General features: G+C 38.5%; 1 protein-coding gene across 11 annotated transcripts in view; it reads left to right on the top strand.

The window, feature by feature from the left end:
- CNTN5 (contactin 5) overlaps positions 1-24,570 on the top strand; it is a 653,229-nt gene that overhangs the window by 251,517 nt on the left and 377,142 nt on the right. For 9 of the 11 annotated variants that reach the window (XM_029048199.2, XM_003430617.4, XM_029048198.2 and 6 more), the window contains one exon: positions 23,600-23,713. The exons of 1 other annotated variant lie outside the window; for it this stretch is intronic. The gene's annotated coding sequence lies outside the window, so the exon portion shown is untranslated. Of the gene's footprint in view, positions 1-23,481; positions 23,562-23,599; positions 23,714-24,570 lie in introns of those variants that run through there. One more of the 11 variants, XM_029048201.2, reaches the window with a different exon arrangement.

The raw sequence follows: 24,570 nt of genomic DNA, 5'->3' as shown, positions 1-24,570 counted from the left end.
CCGCCCACCCCGCACGTTCCGCTCCTCTGCCGCCCACCTCCTCACCGTCCCTCGGTCTCGCCTATCCCGCCGTTGACCCCTGGGGCACGTCCTCCCACGGTCCTGGAACGCCCTCCCTCCTCACCTCCGCGAAACTGATTCTCTTCCCCTCTTCGAAACCCTACTTAAAACTCACCTCCTCCAAGAGGCCTTCTCAGACTGAGCTCCTCTTCTCCCTCTACTCCCTCTACCACCCCCCCTTCACCTCTCCGCAGCTAAACCCTCTTTTCCCCCCATTTCCCTCTGCTCCTCCCCCTCTCCCTTCCCATCCCCTCAGCACTGTACTCGTCCTCTCGACTGTATATATTTCCATTACCCTATTAATTTTGTTAATGAAATGTACATCGCCTTGATTCTATTTAGTCGCCATTGTTTTTACGAGATGTTCTTCCCCTTGATTCTATTGCCATTGTTCTTGTCTGTCTGTCTCCCCCGATTAGACTGTAAGCCCGTCAAACGGCAGGGACCGTCTCTATCTGTTGCCGACATGTTCATTCCAAGCGCTTAGTACAGTGCTCTGCACATAGTAAGCGCTCAATAAATACTATTGAATGAATGAATGAAAAAGGAAATTCCAAGTAGGGTAGAGGGTGTGAGCCTGAGGACAGCAAGACAGACAAAAGTGAGGCACAGGCACAGTGAGTAGTTCAGCTTGAGAACTCATAGCTGTGACGTGCTGAATCTATTCAAAGTGGAATTCAGCATTAGTGGCAAATTTGTCAGACAGCAACATATTGGAATTTAACCTTTTTTTTTTTTTTTTTACTAATCTGGAATTTTTTGCACATTTGGAGCTATTCTCTGTGGTGTCTCAGATGCTTCTTATACCTCAGTCACTAGATGCTGTACTATTCTTTAAAAAGCACACTTACTAAGTTTGTTTTCAATTGTTAGACTTGTGTAGGGGGTTGCAGAGAGGGTTTCAAAGCCAAGATAAGGCACAATGAATGTCTTCAAGGAGTTTCCAACCTTCTAGAAGTAAAGTTACTCAGTGCTTAGTACAGTGCCTGGCACATAGTAAGCGATTAATAAATACCATCCACCCTATTTCCTTGTCTTTTTTTGGAAAGATGGAGTGGATAGAGAGAAACATCAACTAAAGGTAAATATGTTTAATCCTATTTACCAAGAAATAGAAAAGGTCATGTGTCTTTCAATATTATTTGTAAAATATTATTACTGGTAGCAGTGGTATCAGGTTTTTTAAAAATTATTATCACACAGAAACTTAAAGTAATACAGCTAAATTGGCTGTATTCTCTCTGCAAAGATCATCTTTAAAATTACAGTGGAATATTTTCCTAGAAAAATGACTCTGCAGTTTGTAATTTGTTACTCCTTCTGGGCCTACAGATTTTTAAGTTTTTAATAGCTGTAATTATTTTATTAGTTTTTATCCCCAAAAGCAAAAAAAACCCCAAAAAAAACAAAAAACGACAGGGTCTTCCTGAAACATTATATAATTATTAGGCTAGAATGTTCATGTTTTCACTTGAGGTTATATATTAAAAAAATTCCAAAATGGTTTGCTTCAGTGGCATTTGGTGTTTTATCTGAATTCATATTTCTTTTTACCTGAATGTACTTTTTGAAACATGACATTTACTCCTCAGTAGTACAGCTATTTCGGAGAAAAGAAACCTGAAACGTAGAGTCTCATGGAGAAATATTGAGGAGCCAAGTGGAATGAAAGGAACAATGAATTATTTTCTTACTTGTCTCAGGTTTGGCCCCGATAAGTCTGAGGTGAAACATCTCCAAGTACCTAGGTGACTGTAAAGACTGATTCAGGAACAACTTCCTCAGTTTATTCGTGGGGTGGTTATCCTTGACGGTGCTATTGGGTTTACAACTTATAGTGTGGCCCCCATTTTCCACTTGGGCTTTCCCTTTTTTTTTTTCCTAAAATAGTTGCCCTCTTCAGTCAGTTAATGATATTTATTGAGTGCTTAAGGTGTGTACTAACTGTGTATTAAGTGTTTGGGAGAGTACAATACAGCAAAGACCATACTCATTTCAGAATTTAGATTCTTAGTAAAAAGTTGTTTTTGTTTAAATAAAAGTAATTTAATATAGTATTCATCACTGTTTCCTGGGTTAGGACTGCTAGGACCATCTCCATCCTCTAACAAACCCTGAATGGTTGATCAAATCCTGCTGGGTTGAAAAAGTCTAATTGGTTGTTTTAGCTTATTAGGGATGGAAGTGTTAACTACAGAGCTTGACAGCAATTGAAATTAGGGACAATGCTAAGCCAAAGTTATATGGACTGTAGCTAATGAATGACAGATATCTTGCCCAGTTTTAACAGAATCCTTTATTTTTAGTATGTTGGACAATTTTAAAAAAAGGGATAATGAACTACAATTTTTAATCCTTGGCCTCTGCCGTAATAGCTGCATTTTTTTCATCTTGCTCTTGACTAACAGTAACTGCATAGACTCGCATTCTCTTCATACCCCAGAGATGTTATCAGGGTGCAAGTGTCCATTGGTAAGAGGGAATTACTTCACAAAAAGTAATTCATCATGATGTGGAAAGCAGGACATGATGTCCTATACATGGGACTTTAATATGAGGTAATTTTAAAACAAAATCTAGATGCTAGTTGATTCTATCTGTGACCTCTACAGTCGAATAAAGCTTTATATAATAGAAGTCTACAAGTTAGTGCACTTTTCAATGTTAACTATGAACTTCTTTGCAAATGTTTTGAATTACGTGAATGTTTCCTTTTCATATAGATATTACCTGTGACTATATGAGTGTACCCGCAAAAGGCAAGGTCAGATATGCATGCAAATCCCCAAAGGATGTTCTTAAAAAGAAAAAAAAAATTGGGCAGAGCTAGTTTTAAAAGAACTTGTAGATCTGGTAGTAACCCAGAATTACTAATTTTAAAATGCCATTAGCCAGGGACAAAGCAACTGATGTGCAATTTCTGCATCCCAGCACTTGATAGACTTGATGTGGGAGGAAATACTGTCCCAGAAAGAGGTTTCATCTTGTATCCCTCCTCTTCCTTCCCCTCTGATCCACTCAGATGCCTATGTGTTTGTATGTTGGCCAGTTTTTCCCAGGGACACCAAATATCCAGATCACTTCTGCATGTGGGGACCACTTAATTTGTCTTTCCCTCTGAATTTTTTATCCTGTCAGATTCTTCCAGTAAACTAGGAGGCATTTCCTCTTCCATTGGAACACCATTTTCTCAGACTGGGGATTAATTTCTGTTGAATCCAGCGCCTTCCCTCCAGGGATGGAGGTGTATTCCCCTGCTGACTCCCCCAACAAACATAAGGTTCAAATCCCTTTTGTGGTTTTCCTTACATTTCATTTCAGAGAGGAGAATTCTTTCTTTGGATGCTGTAATTATTTAAATGAGCAAGGAGCCTCCTGGATTTTGTGCAGTCAGTAGTTTTTCTGGAGTATCTAGGTGCATAAGCACTTAGACATAGACAAGGAGAGTTTCTTTACATTATCAAGACAAACTATTTTATGCATCTCATCAAATGTGAAGTGAAGAATATTTATGTACTTGAAAATTCCGTCATCTCTTTTTCTGGATAGATGACCGATCTTAAATGTTGTTGCTTTACCCTGATGGTAGTTTTCCAGGATTTGCCTTTTGGGAGAGTCACTTCTTCATGCCTTAATAAATATAATTATAGTTTAGTTTTAGTGAAATAGAGGCAGGCATATTTTAGTTCAAGGCCTTCATGGAAATGTTAAGAGCAAACCTATGTAAAATGTAAAAAAAAAAAACCCTGAATAATCGTTGCTGCTACCATTTGCCTTTTGACTCTTTTAAACCATTCTACAGTAATTGGAGGAAAAAAATGATGCCTTGCAAATAAATCAACTGTTTATCATAAATTTGACATGCATCATAAATTTGACATGCATCACAAATTTCCAGAGACAATTTCTAGAGTAATAATATCATTCCTAAAAGAACTGCAGCTGTCTATTCAGGTGCATTCAATCTCTTCTTGATAGAAATAATTACCTTCCACCCTCACTGGGTAATTGCCTTTTGATTGAGGTCAGCAGAGCAATCAAGTCAGTGAAAGGTGGAATTTCTTCTAGTGTAAAAAGACAAGGGGAAAATTCATGAAGAAAAAGTGGGCAAGGTAGGGTTAATAGAAAGAGTTGGCATTCACTTATTTGCAATAATATTTTTAAGTGAAGGCATTCTATCACATCTCTTCAGATTCACCTTAGCATGTGTGTGTGTGTATATATATATCAGGAAATATATATATTTCCTGATAGAAAACTGTAGGATTTCAAATGCTTCGCTGGTTCATTAATTCATTTAACTGTTCATAGCAGTTTCACTGCAATACTGTAGCTAAGTATGGTAAAATAGAAATCAGTATTGTGTGGGCTTTTGGAAAGGATTGATTTTCTTATGATGTGGCTTGGAAGTAGGTTTTTTTTAACTAATTTATGAATATACACAAAAGAGTGAATCTTCATATAAGTTTCTCATGTAGACTAATTTCATTCGACTTCAGAATTACTAAAAGAAGCAGTACTTGACCTACTCTTGGAAGCATCCATTGGGCAAGAAAATTATTTCCAATGGAGGCAATAGAAATAATGACCAAGAATATTCAAGATACATATATATTTAATATATATCATTGACCTGAAGTTAATCTAACAGTATATGTTGTGTATGGAGCGTGAAATGAAAGGTCGATGGAGGTGGGTTTTAAAAGATGTATTTTCTGTAGAACAGGTGGTTTCTGGGCATAATTTGAAAAAGGAGAGGGATCACGTTTGAATGTTGATTAAAACTACCCCCTGGATGGTAAATGCATGCCAATATACTAATTCTTGTACAAGTAGGTGTTGTTTTACTGTGCTTTGTCCAGATAAGAGGACTAAAGTCATTCTAGTTGTGGTTTTCAAGGAAACATGGGGCAAAGGTGGTTTCTGTATGGGCTCAAGCGTCACTGTGACTATTGTTTATTAAGAGTTGAAATCTACAGTGGTTTACTGAACAAGATAGAAAGATCACACACTTACTGCTCTGGGGGTTCACAGTCTATGACAGGGTGGACTAATTTATTTTACACCTTAATTAGCTCATTAATAATGATATTAATAATGGTATTTGTTAAGCACTTACTTTGTGCCAAGTACTGTCCTAAGCACTGGGGTAGGTACAAGGTAATCAGGTTGTACCATGTGGGGCTCACAGTCTTCATCCCCATTTTACAGATGAGGTAACTGAGGCTCAGAGAAATTAAGTGACTTGCCCAAAGTCACACAGCTGGGAGAACCCACAACCTCTGACTCCCAAGCCCGTGCTCTTTCCACTAAGCCATGCCACTTCCCACGTTAGAGGAGGTAATGAATGAAGCCAAATTAGTGTACGGTGTGCCTGGCATCACATCTTCATTTCCTGTTTGGTGTGAGGAGAAAGATACAGAAACAAGTTTGAGTGTCATGCCAATCATGTAATTGCCAGCAAGTGGCTGTTCCTCCAGAGAAGTACACCGCATCAACTGTCTTGAAAATAAATCTCTTGGTGTTTCTAAAAATCACACACAGTCATCTGCAATAATCCATGCTTAGTTAGCACAGTAAATCTACTTTAGCCTATTCAGGGCAAGTTCAGAGGTTTTTATTGTAGACCCTGTTGTACTACATTTGATTTTTATATTGCAAATAAAACAAAGTCATTGGTGATAAGGTAGCTAGGGTAGTAAATATGGAAACATTGTTTACAAGCTTTTTGCGTGTAAGCGATATTTCTCCAGTGAGATGCTATTGGAGTCTCCCCTCCCGCTACCCTCCACCTACTTGTTTGAAACACATTATGCAATTATATAAGACAGTTTTGTACTCAGAACTCAACCCTGCCCAAAACATGCCATTTTCTTTGAGGTGTTTATTCGCATATAATGGATTTCTTAGAATGTACTATTAGAGGAGAATTTGAACAAATAGGCTACAACAGTTGTTTAGTTTCACTGTCCCTTTTTAGAAGATTGTTCTGACCAAACTGATGCCGCAAAAATCCTGGGCCTAGTTAATAAGTTCCTGTCTGCATTTGGCATCTTGTTTGTAAGTTTTCAGTTACTATTTTACAATTACAATTGGCTTGGTCCATTTATTAAAGCAGTTAATAATAAAAGGATTAATAATTGGGGATAATATTAAATGTAAGCCTTTTCCCTAGAAATCCACTCTCTGTCTATTAGGAAAGGGGATCATCTTAAGGAAACAATCAAGTAGTACAAGGGAATCAGGATGAGTTACACCATCTATGTCAAAACTGTTTTCTGAAAGAATAATGTAGAAAAGTGGTCAGCACTAACCAAACCTAGAGATTGAAACCCATTTTTAGCTATGAAATGACACTCATGAAAAATCAATGGGAGGATAACAGAATTTTGAGCCCTCGAAGTATTTTGGCAATATTAATTCACAATATCTGCTCTGAGGGGAAAAAGGCAAGGAAAAGTTCTTGGTTTCAAGGAAGAGGGGGATGAAAATATTTTTAAAAGCTAAATGTGGTTATACAGACATGAGGTAAATGTTGCTTTATGGTGGTGATGATGATGTGATGATGATGATAACTTAGTGGTAAGATCAGAACAGCTAGCAGCAGTAACAAGCAGTAAGGACCCAGTAGTCCCATTGAAATGTTAGCTAGGTTAACAGTATTCATGTCCTATTTCATAGCAGGTGATATTGTGAAATATGAAAATTCTGTATAGCTTAAAATAAGCAGAAGACTTATCCATATATTCTGAATCGTTTGTGGCTTGATCCAGCATGGCTTTATTTTGATGATTCCCTTAAATGGTAGTGTTCCTTTTTCTTTCTAACTCATCACCTTTAAAGATAGCTCTTCAGCAAACTCTTGAATCCATATTATAATGAGTCTCACTGTTAATCTTCCTTAAATTTAACCTAGTTTTTGAGCCTTGCTTCCTAATTCGTATTTTATCATCATGCACCTTGACTGTGTCTTTGACATTATTTTATATGTTTGAAGACAAATGTGATGTCATCAAAATCTATGTGTTTCAAACTGATACTGCCATCTCTGATATTTCTTTGGTGCTGAATCTTAATATGCTTAATATTGGCTTCAGATATGGGAATATGAGATACATGAGGAGCAGCGTGGCTCGGTGGAAAGAGCCTGGGCTTTGGAGTCAGAGGTCATGAGTTCGAATCCCACCTCTGCCACTTGTCAGCTGTGTGACTGTGGGCAAGTCACTTAACTTCTCTGTGCCTCAGTTACCTCATCTGTAAAATGGGGATGAAGACTGTGAGCCCCACGTGGGACAACCTGATTCCCCTGTGTCTACCCCAGCGCTTAGAACAGTGCTCTGCACATAGTAAGCGCTTAACAAATACCAACATTATTATTATTATTATTATGAGGATCAAATTTATTTGCTAGTTCTATAAAAAATCATATATATATTTGGTCTGAGATGGGGGTTGACTGGTTAGATAATCAATTTGGTGACCTCAAAGGGACTTAAGGGTTCCTTCTAGCCTTGTGATTTTATCAGGTTTATGCAAATACTACAATAGATTGTTATTCTGAGCTAGAAGGAAGCCCTGCTATTAATAAACATGACAGCATCTAGACTGATTCTATGGTGGTTTAAATTTGTTTAAGGGTGATACCAGGATTTAAGAGAATTAGTGTAGCCCAGTAGGAAAGAACACAGGACTGGAAGGTCAGGAGATCTGAATTCTAATTCTGGATCCACCTGTCACCTGACTTGGGGCAAGTCACTTAATTTCTCTCATCCTCAGTTTCCTCATCTGTAAAATGAGGGTTAAATACCTGTTCTCTCTCCCTCTTAGGCTGGGAATCCCATACAGAACAAGGATTATGCCCAATCTGATTGTATGTTCCTCAGCACTTAGCACATACCATTATTATTAATATTAATAATTAATAGCAATAATAATGTACCATACTAATAGCTCCTCTAGACTCTAAGCTTACTGTGTCCAGGGAACATTTCTACCCACTCTGTTTTATCTGTTTTTCCCAAGCTCTTAGTAAAATGCACTAAACACAGTAAGCTCTCAATAACTACCATTGATGGATTAATAATAAGGATAATAAAAATAAAGGGAAAATTATATGTCCTTATTTCTCTCCCCTCACTTTCTTTTCCCCTTCAAGTAAAGAAAAAGAAGGTGGAAGGAGGCTGATTTTATGTCTCATGGTCTTTGTAATATTCTTTAAACTCCATGTGGAAAATTGGGCTCATTAGAATTTAACATAAAATCTAGATTCAGTGGATTTCATATTTATTTAGAAGATCAATAGAACTATGATTAATAAAAGGTATCCTTTCTGATAAAATCTTCCTCAGGGCAGAGTAAAAAATAACAGCGTATAATTAAATTATGTACAAACAAGTAGCAATTACTAGCTTCCATTAAAATCAATGAACACCAGTTTGAAAAGATAGGTCTATGGCCCTGTAAACCAAAGGAATTGAGTGTTTAAATCAGATCCCCAAAGGGGACCAGTGATTCCACAGGCAAATTCCAGTTATGGAAATCTGTGGGTGACTCAAGTCCACGTCTAGACTGTAAATCTTTCAGTGAACAATCCAAATGTTAATCCAGTGATGGAGGCCACATTATTAAGATTGGATCTCTATTAGGAGAAATACAATTTAGCAGTATGACTCTATTTTGTATTTTTGTCTACACAAGCATGTTACCTAGATATTTCAGATGGATGGGTTATTTTCCCCCTAGGTTCCCAGGTAATGAGGCAAACTATGCTAGTTATTTCATTCATTCCTTCATTTGTATTTATTGAGTGCTTACTGTGTGCAGAGCACTGTACTAAGTGCTTGGAAAGTAGAATTTGGCAACAGAGACAATTCCTTCCCAACAACAGTCTCACAAGTCTAGAAGAGGTGGATAATAATGATGGTTTTTGTAAAGTGCTTACTATGTGCAAAGCACTGTTTTAAGAGCTGGGATAGGTACAAGGTTATCCAGATTATTTTGCATGTGAAGATAGATGTACATATCCCACCCCCCACCTTCACTTCTCCCCCTCTAGACTGTAAACTTGTTATGGGCAGGGACTATGTCTGCAAATTATGTTGTACTCAACTCTCCCAAGCCTTTAATACAGTGAACATAGTCATTGCTCAATAAATACCATTGATTGATTGATTAATTGAATTTATTGATGTATACTGATAAATCTGAACATTTATTGGGGTGCATGAAATCTCCATTAGCCCCAGCCCAGGTTGATGCAAATTACAGTGCATTCAGAAATGATAAAATGTTGCCATTTTCTTTTTTTTTAAACATTATTGCACACTTGAAAGTGTGGTGAATTATTCAAAACAACTATGCGCCTTATCCAAAGTGTTGTTTTTATTGATGTTTTGTTATGTAAATATTTAAACATTGATTTTTTTAATGGGCAGCCTGTGAACATTCTGATGGCATTTTGACAGAAACTTTGCAGTAGGTGTCACAAGTCAGTTTTTGCTGACAGCCAAAAACAGAACTCCAAAAGAAATGTAAATAGATGTCACTTCTCATTTGTAAGAGGCAGGAAAATTATGAATTCATAAATACTTAATAGAGATGGGTCAAATGAAAACTTCCTCTTCCCATTAGAGTGGATGTCTTTTTATGCTTGTGGTTTGAATGGTGAAGCTTCCATTGAGACACTGTTACATGAATGGAAACGAAGAGAAAAGGAAGGAAATTGGTTGGTTTTCTGGGAAGCAGGTCTTTTACAGATGACCTGAAGACTGTACTTAGTGTACTTGTTTATGCATCATTTATTTTTTTTTTCAAGAATTGAAATAGATGGGGCTGATAATGGCATTAACTTTTCTCCATTTCAAAATATAGAGGACAAGAATGTGTCTTAACCTCTTCTGTTTATCTATTTCAGTAATACTGCTGAGACATTTTCCTCTCTATTCCTATGTCTCTTGGAATGGTTCAGGAAGGGAACCAACATTAGAGGTTACATGACTGTCAGAAAACATCATAAACAGCCAACAGAGAAATAGTTGGATTACGCCTCCTGAATTTAAAGGCTGTGTAATTAACAAGTATTTTTCATTGCTGAGTTAGTCTGAACCTTTTGTGGAAATATTTGAGTTTAAATTTTTGTGTTATTGAGGTTAAATATTTAGTGGAAATATTAATTAGTGGGATCAAGCAGAATGTGAAAATCCTGAATAAATATTTCCTTCCCCTAACACTATCTCCCTTATATGTATCTTGTAAAGAGACAAAAGGAGTTTCCATTATCTAACCCACACCAGTTTGTGGGAGATGCCAGATCAGATGTCTAATTAAATGCGCTGCTTTTGTCTGTTTCTACATGAATAATTAAGCATTTCTGAGAATTGAGATATGTAAATTGTTGGATTAGGTTTTTTTTTAACCTTTCAGAAAGAATATAAAATTGAGAGAAAACAGAAGGACCTGACTGTGCCACCACAGCTTGACACTTATTGAATGATTGCAATAATCATCCTCCTCAGTTTGGTTCCCTGTTTTAAGGATCATTCAACTTCTTAAACAAAGTTCTAATAATAACTCAACACATAAATGGGCCTGCTTAGCAAATTCCAAGTTTCACTCCATATCCAGCTCTTTACTGTACTCCCTGTTCCTCCTCACACCCTCCCCCACTTCACCCTTCTCCCAACCTCCATATTGTCACCCTCACACACTACTCCTACTAGTCTACCTGGAGCTTTTTCTGCTCTACACAGACTTGCCATGTAGACCTTCCCAACTCACGTGAAGAGGAAGACTGAACAATTATTTAGAAGATTCGCTCCCTGTGAACTGCCAAAATGGTAACTTAGACACCACAAAATAATCCACTTTAAGGACCTGACAAATATATGTGGGCAGCCTACGTGATGCAACTCAATTGGACAACCGCACAAACTCACTAGTGTTCCTGAATTGTGTAGACCTAAGTGCCAGCTCTGATAGTAAATTACGTACGTCTTGCCCAACTTCAGCATATATGTTAATACTTGTTAGATTCTCGTATTCTCTCCTATTCCCAACTACTTGAAATTGTTTTTGTGTGTAGAGCCGCACCATGAGATGGAAAGTTCACTGAGGGCAGGAAATGTGTGTCCTGCTCCTGTTAAAATAATAATGATAATAATTGTGGTGTTTGCTAAACACTTAGTATGTGCAAGGCATTGTACTAAGCCCTGGGGGTTATAGAGGCAAATTGGGTTAGACACAGTCCCTGTCCAGCATTGGGCTCACAGTTTTAATCCCCATTTTACAGTTGAGGTAACTGAGGCCCAGAGAAGTGACGTGACTTCCCCGAGGTCACACAACAGACAGTGGCAGAACCAGGTTTAGAACCCATGACCTCTGACTCCAAGGCCCGTGCTCTACCCACTAGGCAGTTGCTTCTTATACTCTTAGATTAGTCCATTGCTCTGCACAAAGTCTATGGCTCCATGCTCAGTAAATATTACCAGTTGCTATACTTCTTGAATTTCTCAGACTCCTTGGAGTGACTCTTTCAGTTTGGAAATGGCAAGAAAATACTGATTTCTGTGATGATGTGGTAGTGTTCCAATTCATGACGAGAATTAGAGCGAGGATTTTGCGTTACATACAACCTTGCAAAATCTGCAAAGATTAGGTACAGTGTTACACTAGTAGCACAGAGTGTGAGGAGTTTAGAGGGCTTTCGCTAGCAGATTTCTCTGTCACCTCAACCTACTGCTGTAGTGTCTTAAATATATCTAGTACGGCTAGAGGCAGAACACTGGGTTTGTTAGGCCAGGAGTATAATCTGAAATGGCAAATCTGATGTTCCTTGTCCTTTCACGGTATTTCTAGTGTATTTGCTACCTAGGGCAATACATATAAGTTGAGGTTAGGCTTAAAAGTTATTTTCTCAGACATTTTCTCACGCAAAGCATATTTTTCATGTCTTGGAATTAAAGGTCTTCAGAGTAACTCTAAATTTTACCAATATCCTCTTTTTTATCTTTAATTTGCCATATTGCCATCTTAGTTTTTGCTAGATTTTTTTTCAACATTCTACTTACTGTTCTCTATCATTTGATCACTTCCATTATTGGTCACCTGAACAATACTTTTCTCCATGTTTCTCCATGATTTCCACATCAGAAAAGTAAGGAAAATCTGGACTGTTGAAGGAAACTTGTTTTGCTGGAGCCTAGAGTACATAAAAGCATCAGATATGTCTAGTGGATTGGAGATGGAAGAAATCTAGGGGCCCTTTCTAAACTGATGACTATTATAGGCACTCCTGATGTCCATAGTGGATGACCCTGGGGATAGGGAACCTTCTATTAGTAATGATAATTTTGGTATTTGTTAAACGCTTACTGTGTGCCAGATACTGTGCTATGCACTGGGATCACAGCATGTTTATTGGGTTGGACACATTCTCTGTCCCACATGGGGCTCGCAGTCTAGATCTCCATTTTGCAGATGAGGTAACTGAGGCACAGAGAAGTTAAATACTTTTCCCAAGTCAACTTACTAAGCAAGTGGTGGAACCTGAATCAGGTTGGCATTCCATCCAGAAGGAGACATACCTGCAATTGATGAGTCAGTGGTACTGTCTTAAAAGAGTGGAAGATTTAGATTCAAGGATGGAATGAAATTCCCAACATTTTTACAGGTATTTTTGCCCTTGGTCATTCTGCTTGATTGCATATCCAGTTTTCTTCCAGAAATTATGCAATTCTAGAGAAGCAGCTTAGTGGAAAGATCCTGGGCTTGGGAGTCAGAGGTCATGAGTTTGAATCCCAGCTCTGCCACCTGTTGTCAGCTGTGTGACTGTGGGCAAGTCACTTCACTTCTCTGTGCCTCAGCTACCTCATCTGTAAAATGGGAATTAACTGTGAGCCTCACATGGGACAACCTGATGACTCTGTATCTACCCCAGCGCTTAGAACAGTGCTTTGCACATAGTAAACACTTAACAAATACCAACATTATTATTATTACTTGAAAAATTCAGCTATTTAGTACTGAGATGAACTGACATTTCATCACTTTGATATCCTATTCTCACAGATCTTGGGAAGTATGCTGGTATGCACTTCTCTTTTTAAGTTATCAAAGTTGTGTCCCCACTCAAATGGAATGGAAGGATTTCCCAATTATCTGGCTGATTTGCTCTGCAAAGACAGATAATTCAGGTTCAAAATTTCACTTTGGAGTCTGAATTATCCAGTTAGGTTGTCTATATGGGGAAATCAGTTGGATAATTGTTTAATCCTTCATTTCACATGAGCTGTGCAGACCCATATAGTTTTTATCACTGAACTTCAATCTTCCCTTGCCCAGAGATAATATTTACAGTCAATTGTAGTGTTAGAAGAAAAATTGATGCCACTTATTTTAGCTATCATGCGATTACACTTTGGATAGTATAGCTTCTTCCAGTTCCTTTTCTGAAATTAGTGAATAAGAAATGCATTTGTACCTTGCATTCTTTTCCACAGGATCATCTTTGGCCCCCACAGTATTTTTTTTAAGTTCTATCCGCTTCTCACAGGCAGAATAGTTGCCTTGGCAACCAGGAACTATGGCAACACAGAGGACTTTTTGTCCTAGGGAAAGGGTTTAATATGGTAGTTCATTTTATATCTGCTTTTGAGCACTACAGTCTTTTCTTCTTACCCTCTTTTCAATACAGATACCTTTTGGAAGTGTGCCTTTAATCTCAGGATATTAGAGTGCTATTGTTTATCCAAAATGAGAAATTCACTAAATATTAACAGTACCTCACCCTACTGTTCTTTCAAATGAATCACTTACCTAGAAAGATAGGCCCCAGAAAATCATCTTGGAAGTGAGATAAGGTGGTCAGTCCATTAAAACTGACTGGAATTGAGAGAGAATATCTATTGCTAACCTAGTAATCTCTGAGTTTCACAACTTGAATATGAATGAATGTTAACTATCCAAAGGAGAGGCATATTTGAAATACTACAGACATCTTGTATCGGATTATTATGAGAACAAATTGCTCTCCTGTGCACCAAGGTATATGACTCAATCTGTAGTTCTAAACTGAAATCTTTCTGTCTTGGGATGTAGGAGACTGACAATGACAGGTTTAATATGACATTGTGATAGAAGAATTCATCTTCAGCTAAATGTAGACAGCAGACAAGTGATGGAACCAGAATTAGAACCCCGGTCCTTCAGACTCCCAGCCCTGTGCTCTATCCACTAGGCGACACTGCTTCTCCATCTGTATGAATTCATAGGTGAAGATATTGTTCCCTCTACGTTTTTGTTTGAATTTCAAAGTGGTCATTGTCACTCCTTGTTTCTCTTCAATGTCCCCCTATTTTTCTAGGGCATCTACCCTAGGGCCAAAGATGATCCTGTGGAAAAGAATGCAAGGTGCTGTTATCAGAACTACAAAGAGTGTTCTACTTTTCTGGATAAGTTTCAATTTGTAATTTATTGACAAGCAGTCTATACAAGTGTATTGTAAACCAAACACTGGGAAAAAGAAGCCCCTTTATGGTTTACAGAACTAACAGAAGGAAGGCAAAATTATATTTATATACTTGGAAAATGTAGCCAAACCCAGGCAGTTGAGATGTTTAGTCTACTGAATTTTGCATAATCCTTTAGAATTTTGCATTTTTCTCAAGAAATAATTGTTCAGTTAATTTACAGATGGAAAAAATGAGACGTTTGGGCAACTCTGGATATTTCTAGTTTTCAATCCTAACCACGCTACCAGTCCTCATTGTGTACCTATCAGACGAGCCCTATGAATCCAATCAAGTGTGTGTCTTTGATTTTAAGGAGTATGTTTTTTCTTTCCTGATTTTCATGTTTCAGAAGTTATAAAGAAGAAAAACCATGACATCATTTAAAAAAAAAAAACCTGATTTTTCTGTTTTGTCCTCCGTACATGGCATTTGAACAAATTTATTAGATTCCATAGTTTATTTGAACCAGTGAAACATATCACTGTTAGACCTTTAATTTCTCAACAGTAAGACAATGTATTTATTCTACAGTTTTACTCCTTTGGCTTCAAATATCTTTTTTTTCCCCTTTCTCAGGAACTATACACACACAGACACACCCACCCCTACACCTCCCCCCACCTCACCAACCCCCCTTCACTCTGAAGCTTTGTATTATTGTAATTCCATTTCCACTGACATACAATGTTACAAATGTGCATGGAGACCCTGTTAATGTTTCTCAAGGTGCTGTGATTGTAAAGTTCTGACATTTCTAAGAGTACCTTAACTCTACAGGAGAAATCACTATGAAAGAAACTCTTTGATCTGCTAGTGTCATGTTTTTCAGCTTGTTCACGGGCCTCAGTGGCAGAGTAGGAGTGTGACTAAAACATCATTCTACTTACACTTCCTCAAAATTCTCATCAATCGGAAACTCTTGACATAGGTCTTTAAAGTATTCAGTCAGCATTCTCCCTCCTATTTATCCATTCTCTTCTCCCATCTTATCCAGTTTTGTTCCTTATAAGTGCACCTACTTTCCGTGCCTCAGTCTCATCTCTCCTGATGCTAACCTCTTGCTCACACTCTCTCCCCTATCCTGAACTCTTTTCCCCTTTTTATCTGTCAGACCGCAGCTTGCACCATTTTCAGTACCCTTCGGAAATCTCATTTCCCCCAGAAACAGCAAGGCTTAGTGGAAAGAGCCCAAGCCTGGGAACCAGAGGACCTAGGTTTTAATCTTGGCTTTATCACTTGCCTGCTTTACGACCTTGGGAAAGTCACTTTACTTCTCTGTGCCTCAGTTATCTCATCTGTAAAATGGGGTAAGACTGTCAGCCCCATTTGGGACATGGCCTGTGTCCAACCTAATGATCTTGCCTGGCACATAGTAGGCACTGAACAAACGGTATTAAAAAACACACCCCAAAATGGAAGTGATTGCTATCATTGCAGGGCAGCTTAAGTGGAGTTTGGCCAGAAGTGGGTGTGGATTAGATTCAGCTCCCCTAAATCTACACCATACTAATTTCCAACTGTCTATGCAATGGAAAGCCTAATAATGAATATTTAAAGTAGTAAATTTGGTAAATACACTCTTGGCTGTAAAATATTTGGGCTATGCTGATATTCTGAATGAATAAAATATTTAGGGAAACAAGGTCCATATCTTTTTTTAAAAAAAGGAAAAGGTCGAACTCATAAATTTGAAAAAAGTCAAGGGACAATGTTGACATTTAAGGAGGTAATTCAGAAATATGTATTTTTTAAGCAGTTTCATGCACTAGTGTCCCTAAGTGACAGTAATTTATGGAAATAAACTGTATTTTGCTTCCAAAAGTAGCTAATTTAATATCAGATCAACTCTTGATTGCCCATGTTAATGGGAACAGGATGAACGTGCAAAACTGAATCCCCTGGAAAATTTCAAAACTCCAGTTTTTGTGGGGTTTTTTATAGCCCTGGTATGCAGGGATTATGTCTACCAACTGTTATATTGTACTCTACCAAGTGTAACGGTGCTGTTTATAGTAAAGTGCTCTCAAATACGAGCGATGGATTCTGTGAATATGGACTAATTTAAGTTTCTCATCATTGTCACTGACAGAACTGTTAATTGAGCCTATACCATGAGGTCTTCTCCCATTTGAAATCTTCCTTGCTTCTGAACAGTGAAATGACCAAAAGACTTGGAGAGAGGAGTAGGGAAGACAGAAGTTGAACATGTGGGAATATTTTGTACTATCTATCTTTGGTTCCTTAGCTCTAGCATCATTGATATAGTAGGCAGGATTTGGATTTGCAAAAGGTCTTCAATGCAGGATTTAGCAGAAGAATGAAATGACTATTCCATCGATCAGCCGAATGGACAAGTGGACATCAGAATTTTTGAGGCAAGCTCTGATGTGGTATAAGTGATGAATCCCTTTAAAATGTAAGTTCTGTCTGTATGTATCTATTGATATTCATGTAGTGCCAAAGTTTTGTTATATCCAAGGCAGGTATTTGTCAGAAGCATTTTTCCACTGGAAAGATCCTCTCAAAACCACACTTAGACCATAGCAGCCTGGCCATTTCACTCTCACCTGCTGCAGAAAAGTATATGAGATTGAGGTTGTCTCAACAAACAGAGAAATGCTTACGGGGAGATCAGTCATATTTACTAAACGCTTACTAGGTACAGAGCACCGTCTAGACTGTAAACTCGCTGTGGGCAGGGAATGTGACTTTATTGTATTGTACTCTCCCAAGTGCTTAATGCAGTGCTCTGCACACAGTAAGCACTCAATAAATATCAAATGAATGAATGACCTCTACCAAGTGCTTGAAATAGTCTAATATAATGATGAGTTCGGCGACTCAGAAATATTCAGCATGATTCATTTATGGTTAACTCATTTATGGTCATCATGGTTAACTCATATCACGGTGTTTGTAATAAGAAGTTGTAAAACATATGATAGGAGGAAAGTCACAATATCTGAACTCAGCCAGATCAGCCCCAAGTAAAGAACGGAAGCTTTCCCCTCAGTATTTCCTTCAAAATCCTGCTTCTTCCTCAATGGAATTCTGGCTCTCAGGTGTTTCTCTGGATTAAAATTTTCTGGAGTTCTAGTTTCACATGACCTTGAGCGGTGTGTGGGACAAAAGTTGCTATCTGTAGGGTTCCCACTGTTGCTAATTTTTAAGCAGATGTACTATCATCACAGTTGGAACCTTATTTAGTGCCTTGAGTGAAGTGATGCTCTGGAATTTTGCAGCTGTTCAGACAAAGCTTGGCCAGGAATGAACATTAAGGTACTTCTCTAAGCGTGATGGAATTGCTGGTATTGCTCACCACTGGAAAGTTCAGGAAAGCCTCACCATTTGCTGGAATTAAACCAGCAAACTGCCGTGATTGGCGAAATCACAGGTATGGAACTTAAAACATGGGGAATTGAAGAGTTAAGATTCCATATCCATAGAGGTTTGTCCATTAACCTGCTCTGTAGAACTGATGTTATCTTGAATTAATGTTGTGTGAAGGAATTAGCTTTGTGAAGGAGTATTACTGTGCAGGGGAGAAAACTAGTTATAGGAAACTAGTGCTTTCCACTTTTTAACCAGTGAATGAGAGGCAGAATGTATTGAGAAAAGTAACATGGTTATCAACAGGCTAGATTGAAAATTGTGGTGATGGGGTGGGGGGTGAGGGGAGAAGGATGTTCATTCTTTCCAGCATTTGAGGAGCAATTGTAAGTATTTATATGTTTTTGTGTTCTTAACTACATATAGTTGCACCATTAATTGGTTTTTTCTTTAATGGAGCAGAGTTTTTTTTTAATTGAACGGCAAACAATTTAAAAAAGTGTAAATATGAATCTTATTTTATAGGAAATTGGATTTACAAGGAAAAATTATAAAATGAGAAACCAAGGGGGACTCTATGCATCAGCATTGATGCAGGCCTGATACTCAATTAGTATCTCTGAAAGAAAAAAAATCAAAACCCCAGTGAGGCTTTTATGAATTCAGAGTATTCACTGTATCTGATGTCACTGGCCGTCCCAAAACATTTCTATATAATAATTGTGGAATCTAAATTTTTTTTTTAAATTCCCTTATTGAAGCTTAACTATTTTCTGGAAAACTGTAAAAGAAATTTAGAATGACAGGCCTCTTATAAACTACTAAATATCCCCCAGTCTTTCTCCAGGGTAGGGTTCATGTCTTCTCAAGCCCTCACTCTAGGCTTCAAGGCTCTATATCACCTTGCCCCTTCCTACCTCTCCTCCCTTCTCTCTTTCCACTGTCCACCCCGCACGCTCAGCTCCTCTGCCGCCCACCTCCTCACCGTCCCTCGGTCTCGCCTATCCGGCCTCAGCTTCACCTCTCCTCAGCTTAAACCTCTTTTCCCCCCATTTCCCTCTGCTCCTCCCCCTCTCCCTTCCCATCCCCTCAGCACTGTACTCGTCTGCTCAACTGTATATATTTTCAATACCCTATTTATTTTGTTAATGAAATGTACATCGCCTTGATTCTATTTAGTTGCCATTGTTTTTATGAGATGTTCTTCCCCTTGACTCTATTGCCGTTGTTCTTGTCTGTCTCCCCCAATTAGACTGTAAGCCCATCAAACGGCAGGGACTGTCTCTATCTGTTGCCGATTTGTTCATTCCAAGTGCTTAGTACAGTGCTCTGCACATAGTAAGCACTCAGTAAATACTATTGAATGAATATGGAGATTTCAGAAGTAGATTTCCCCAATTAGAAATTTAGTCACTTCAAAGACTGTTCTTATTCTAATTAGGGTCTGTGATTTTTTTTTTTCCCCACAACTTCCTCTCTGTTTTATAAATCTAAGTTTTCTTGATAATGATGTTTTCCCGTTTTTGATGAACACATTATGCTCAAATATAAGGAGGGACTGTATGGATCTAGAATGCCATGAATTAGATGTGATTTGCTTTTTATTTTTTAATCAAACCTTTGCTCCATTCAGTCCCACAGTTGAGTTTTCACACCTCACCAAGTATGGAAAAATAGATATTTCTATGATAAGGATGCCATTTTAAACTAAGGGAGGCATAGCTCAGGAACATTTTGTGAGAGTGACATCTAGTCTTGAACCCTTATTCAGCTCGCCATTTTACTTCAGTGATATACAAAAGCATTTGACAGGGAAGGCATTTGACATCAGTCAATCAACGGTATTTATTGGGCTCTTACTATGCAGAACACTGAACTAACCACTTGGGAAAATACAATTCAACCAAATTAGTAGTCACAATCTCGTCCCACAAGGAGCTTAGAGCCTGTGAGGCAAGATGGACATTAAAATACATTAGTGATAGGGGAAATAGAGTATAAGAATATTTGAATTCATATTGTGGGGTTGGTATATCAAAGTGTTTGTTTAATGGGTCCTAGACCAAGTGCATAGTTGATGCAAACAGGAGGGCGGTTAGGGGAAGCATATTGTGAAGGAAGAATTTCACCAGTATTTCAGACCAAGTTTCCAACTCACCTAGCAGTCCGATTCTACTTTGGCCCTAAAGGATGCTTAATAACACAGAATTTGAGTTACTTCTGATACATGGCCTAGCAATTGAGAATAAATACTGTTCTATCTCTTATGTGTAGATGTATGGCCCCTTGAGGAACAGCCTATACCTAACAGAGAGGTAGGATTCCCAACGAGTAAGGATTTTCCGGAAAATAATGAATCAGTTTTCAAATAGCTGCTGTAGGTATATGTTAATATCTTGTCTTAATGGGCTCTTCTCAGGATACCTCATTCCAGCCCTCCTCTGAAATATTGTTCTCTGCCCTATAAAACTGTGGCTAGTCCTTTTTGTACCTTATTTCCCTGTTTCTTGAATGTTCCCTAATTTGAATGTTCCTGAAGCTAGGCCAGGTGTCCTCATTTGAGCTCAATCTTTGTCTTGGTAGCAGTTTTGGTCAGTCCTGTCAGACTTCCTATGAATGCCTTTTTTGTTATTACCCCATTTTGCCTGGCCTAATTACATCCTGGCATTGGGCAGAGACCCTTTCTTCACTCAGGACATGCCTGGCAACAGCCTCCTTCCCTGTAGGTTCTTGTGTCCTGGAGAAGCAGTGTTGCCTAGTGGAGACAGGGTAGGCCTGGGAATCAGAAGGACCTGGGTTCTAATCCTGGTTCTGCCAATTGCTTGCTGTATGACTTTGAACAAATCATGTGCCTCAGTTTCCTCAACTGAGGAAATAAGGATACCTGTGACTTGGACTGTGAGGCCCATGTGGGACAGGGACTCCGTCCAACCTAAGTAACTTGTACCTATCTCAGTGCTTAGAATAGTGTTTGACACATAGTAAACACTTAAATGGCATTAAAAAGGAATCCAGGCACTACTACTGCCAAGTGTAGAAAACAATAGCAGCACCAATTAGGTTGGACAGCTGAGTGGTCCCCCATCATTTATTGATAGAAAAATCAATTTCCAAAAGAAGAGGTTACTTCTGGGTATTGGCTACATTTTTTTTTCTATATAAAGTGGAATTTAATTTCCCTACTATTGAGTATTTGACCTTGCTATTTTGTAATTTGCATCCATGGAAAAGCCCGTTGATGCCTCAGGTATAGGTTAATGGGATGGCACTTCTCTTTTTCTTGGTGTCTGCAGATTAATTTTGATTTTTGCCACGGCCAAAATATGTGGACCTATGGATGTCATGTAATCAATCACCAACAGCAGCTGGGTTTAAAAATAGTTCAGAACAGTTATTTTTTGCATCTCAGTAGACCAAATTAAAAACAAATATTATCTTGCCTTCTTGCTTTGGAGGTACTTAACTTCTGACTCTTTTAGAGGATAACAATTATATATTGGCTTTGACTTTAAAAAAGGGTGAGATTTCAAGGTTGGGATCCTTAAAGGAACCTAACCTCATTCAAATGGACAGTCTATTCACGACTAAGTTCAGCATGGCCTTGTGAATAGAGCATGGGCCTGGGGGTCAGAAGGACCTGGGTTCTAATTCTGGATCTGTCACTTTGCTGTGATTTCTTTTATTTTAATATTTTTTGTCAAGTGTTTACTCTGTGTAGGGCACTATACTGAGCACTGGGGTAGATAAAAGCTAATTAGGTTGGACACAGTCCATGTCCCACATGAGATTTAGAATCAATCCCCATTTTACAGATGAGATAACTGAGGCACAGAGAAGTTAAGTGACTTGCCCAAGGTCACAAAACAGACAAATGGCAGAGATGAGATTAGAATCCAGGTCATTCGGACTCCCAGGCATCAGGCAAGTTGCTTTACCTCTCTGGACCTTAGTTACCTCATCAGTAAAATGGGAATTAAGACATAAGCCCTGTGTGGGACAGAGACTGTGTTCAACCCGATTATTCTGTAGTATCTGGGACATAAGTACTTAACACATTATCATTATTATTATTATAACATTTAGTGCCTCAAATGGGATTCCATTACTCTGAAAAAGTTAATGAATGTCCCCCCAAAAGCAAGTCATATCTTTGTTATAAATAGGCCACACTTTAATCAAAGTTATTTGTTGGCTGGTGCTATGGGCAGAGCATTGTGCTGAGCACTTGGGAAAGTAGTATACAATAGAGATGGGAGAAATGATCCCTGCCTTCAAGGATCTTACAGTAATTGAGGGCAGGTAATGTGTTTACCAATACTGTTATATTGTACTCTCCTAAACACTTAGGACAGTGCTCTGTACACAGTCAGCGCTCTATAAATATGATTGCTTGATTCACCAATAAATATTTGAACTCCAGCAATACATTAGGCAGAGTTGAGAGCAAAGGAATCCTATCCCATACACTTAAAATCATAATTCACACGTGAGCTTAATGATTAACAGGACCCAAATTCCCTCTTCTTCCTTAGAGTAAGTGAGCCTGAGGACGGAGAGTGAAATCAGACCCATGGTGCCTAATGAGTATTTCAAATGCATCACAAGCCAAGAGGGGAATGATTCTGTATGACTAAGTGTGCCCTACTCTCTTTTCCCATGTGAGTCTTATCACATTTCAGCAATATACGAATTTGAGCACTTTTTTTTAAAAAAAAAAAAAACAACCCTTTTGATCCCTATTTAGTACCAGGAGAGAATAATTTCAGCTGTGCCTCATGGAAAGATGATATAGGTGGATTGTGTTGAGGCCTGAGGCAGAGTTCACCCTTGTGATTCTCTAGGGCCATTTCTTCAACCTCCTTTCTGCTTTTGTGCCCCCTGGAAATATGCAGAGCAAGACCTGGGCGAGGGGGTTGGCTTCAGGGGCTGGCTGAAGTAGGCTTTTAGCTGCAGCCTGACCGACAAGAATTCAAAAGAGAACAAGAGGATCGGTTGTAATAGTGGGAGTCTCTTGGTTGCCAGGATTCTCACAAATAGGAAGGAAGAAACCGAGTCCCACAGCACTTAGCAGAGCTAGTGGGAAAGCTGGGAACTTCCAACTCATTATCACCTTTTGTGAAAAGAGCATAAAGCGGTCTTTTAAGGGAAAAAAGAAATTCAAGTTGTGTAATTCAATAATAGAATTTAGGATCCTCTAGCAAGGCCTTCAGTGGATGCCAATCAGGTTTACTTTCAGAAAACTAGCTCCGTTGGGGATATATAGTGAATGTCCATTTGGGTTGACCCTACATAATAAAAAAAAGTAAGCTGAAAGCATGATAGAAATATTTTCATTATTCAGAAATCAGATGGGGAAAACCAATAGCTTGCGTTTAACATGCAGGGCTCTAGGAGGATTAAAACCTATTTGTTTCTCCCAGTTCCTAGGGAAATCAGAGTGAGAAGCATCAACTAATCCTCAAATGAACAAACTGGCCTTGTTCTTCCCAACTCCATGCCACCTTTCCAACTAACTCTTTCAGAATCAGCATTTTTTTAAAAGTTAAATAGGGAAAAGGATGAAATAGAGTATATCCTCTCCGTGAAGTTCTAAAGAGTTTCCGGTGGCTTTTTTTCCTCTCCATTTTTGCAGAACTTGTTTGAAAAGTCATTTTTTGGACCAAGGTTAGTTTTTCATCATTTATTTATTTATTTTTTCCCAGCAATTGGTATCATCTCGGGGAGTGACTAAACTACATTTTACTGGGCAACTCCCAAGGATTAAACAGAGGTTCCCTTGAATTCATCAAGAGTCAGAAAAAGGACTGGTTTTGCAGGTGAGTGACCCTGGCAGACAATTTAATCTGACAGGTGTATCTTTTAAGAACCACAGTAATATAGTCAAGCTTCCATCTAGGGATGATACCATTAGACATTTTCAGCAGATGGAAGGGAGGGAAACTATTCAGGGTGGCAGTGCAAATAGCATGGGTATGGGATTCAGAGACCTGGATTCTAATCCTGCCACGGCTACTGGGTAAGAATGGGTGACCTTGGGCAAGTTATTTAATTTATTTGTACCTTGGTTTCTGCATCTGTAAAATAAGGATTAAATATATTTTCTCCCTCCTACTTAAACTGTGAGCCCCATGTGAGACAGGGACCATATGTGAACTGATTATTTTGTGCTTAGGACAACGCTGACACATAAGTGCTTAACAAATAACACAATTATTATTATTATTATTATTATCATCATTACTACTTTCACTGATTTGCACTGTTTTTTTAATAGCATTTGTTAAGCATTTAGTGTGTGTTGGTCATTTTACTAAGCACTGGGGTAGGTATAAGCTAAACAGGTTTGATACAGTCCTTATCCCACATGGGGAGCACAGTCTTAACCCCCACTTTACAGATGAGATAACTGAGGCTCAGAGAAGTAAAAGGACTTTCCACACAACAGACAAGTGGCAGAGATGGGATTTGAACCCAGGTCCTCTGACACACAAGCCCATGGTCTATTCAGTAGACCCTGCTGCTGCTTGTACATTATTGATTCCTTTCCCAAGTTTCTTACAATCATTATTAGGCATACACGAGTGCTGCTTAGTGTCAATAGATTGTACAGTAGTTTCATGAAATTTCCCTCATATTTTGCTTTAGGTGGTGGGCCTTGTGCTTTCATTGCAAA

Source organism: Ornithorhynchus anatinus, chromosome 20 (genome assembly GCF_004115215.2).
Source record: "Ornithorhynchus anatinus isolate Pmale09 chromosome 20, mOrnAna1.pri.v4, whole genome shotgun sequence".
In the NCBI taxonomy this organism is placed as follows: Eukaryota; Metazoa; Chordata; class Mammalia; order Monotremata; family Ornithorhynchidae; genus Ornithorhynchus; species Ornithorhynchus anatinus.
Note: the sequence above shows the minus strand (reverse complement) of the source record. Positions and strands in the feature narration are given on the sequence as shown.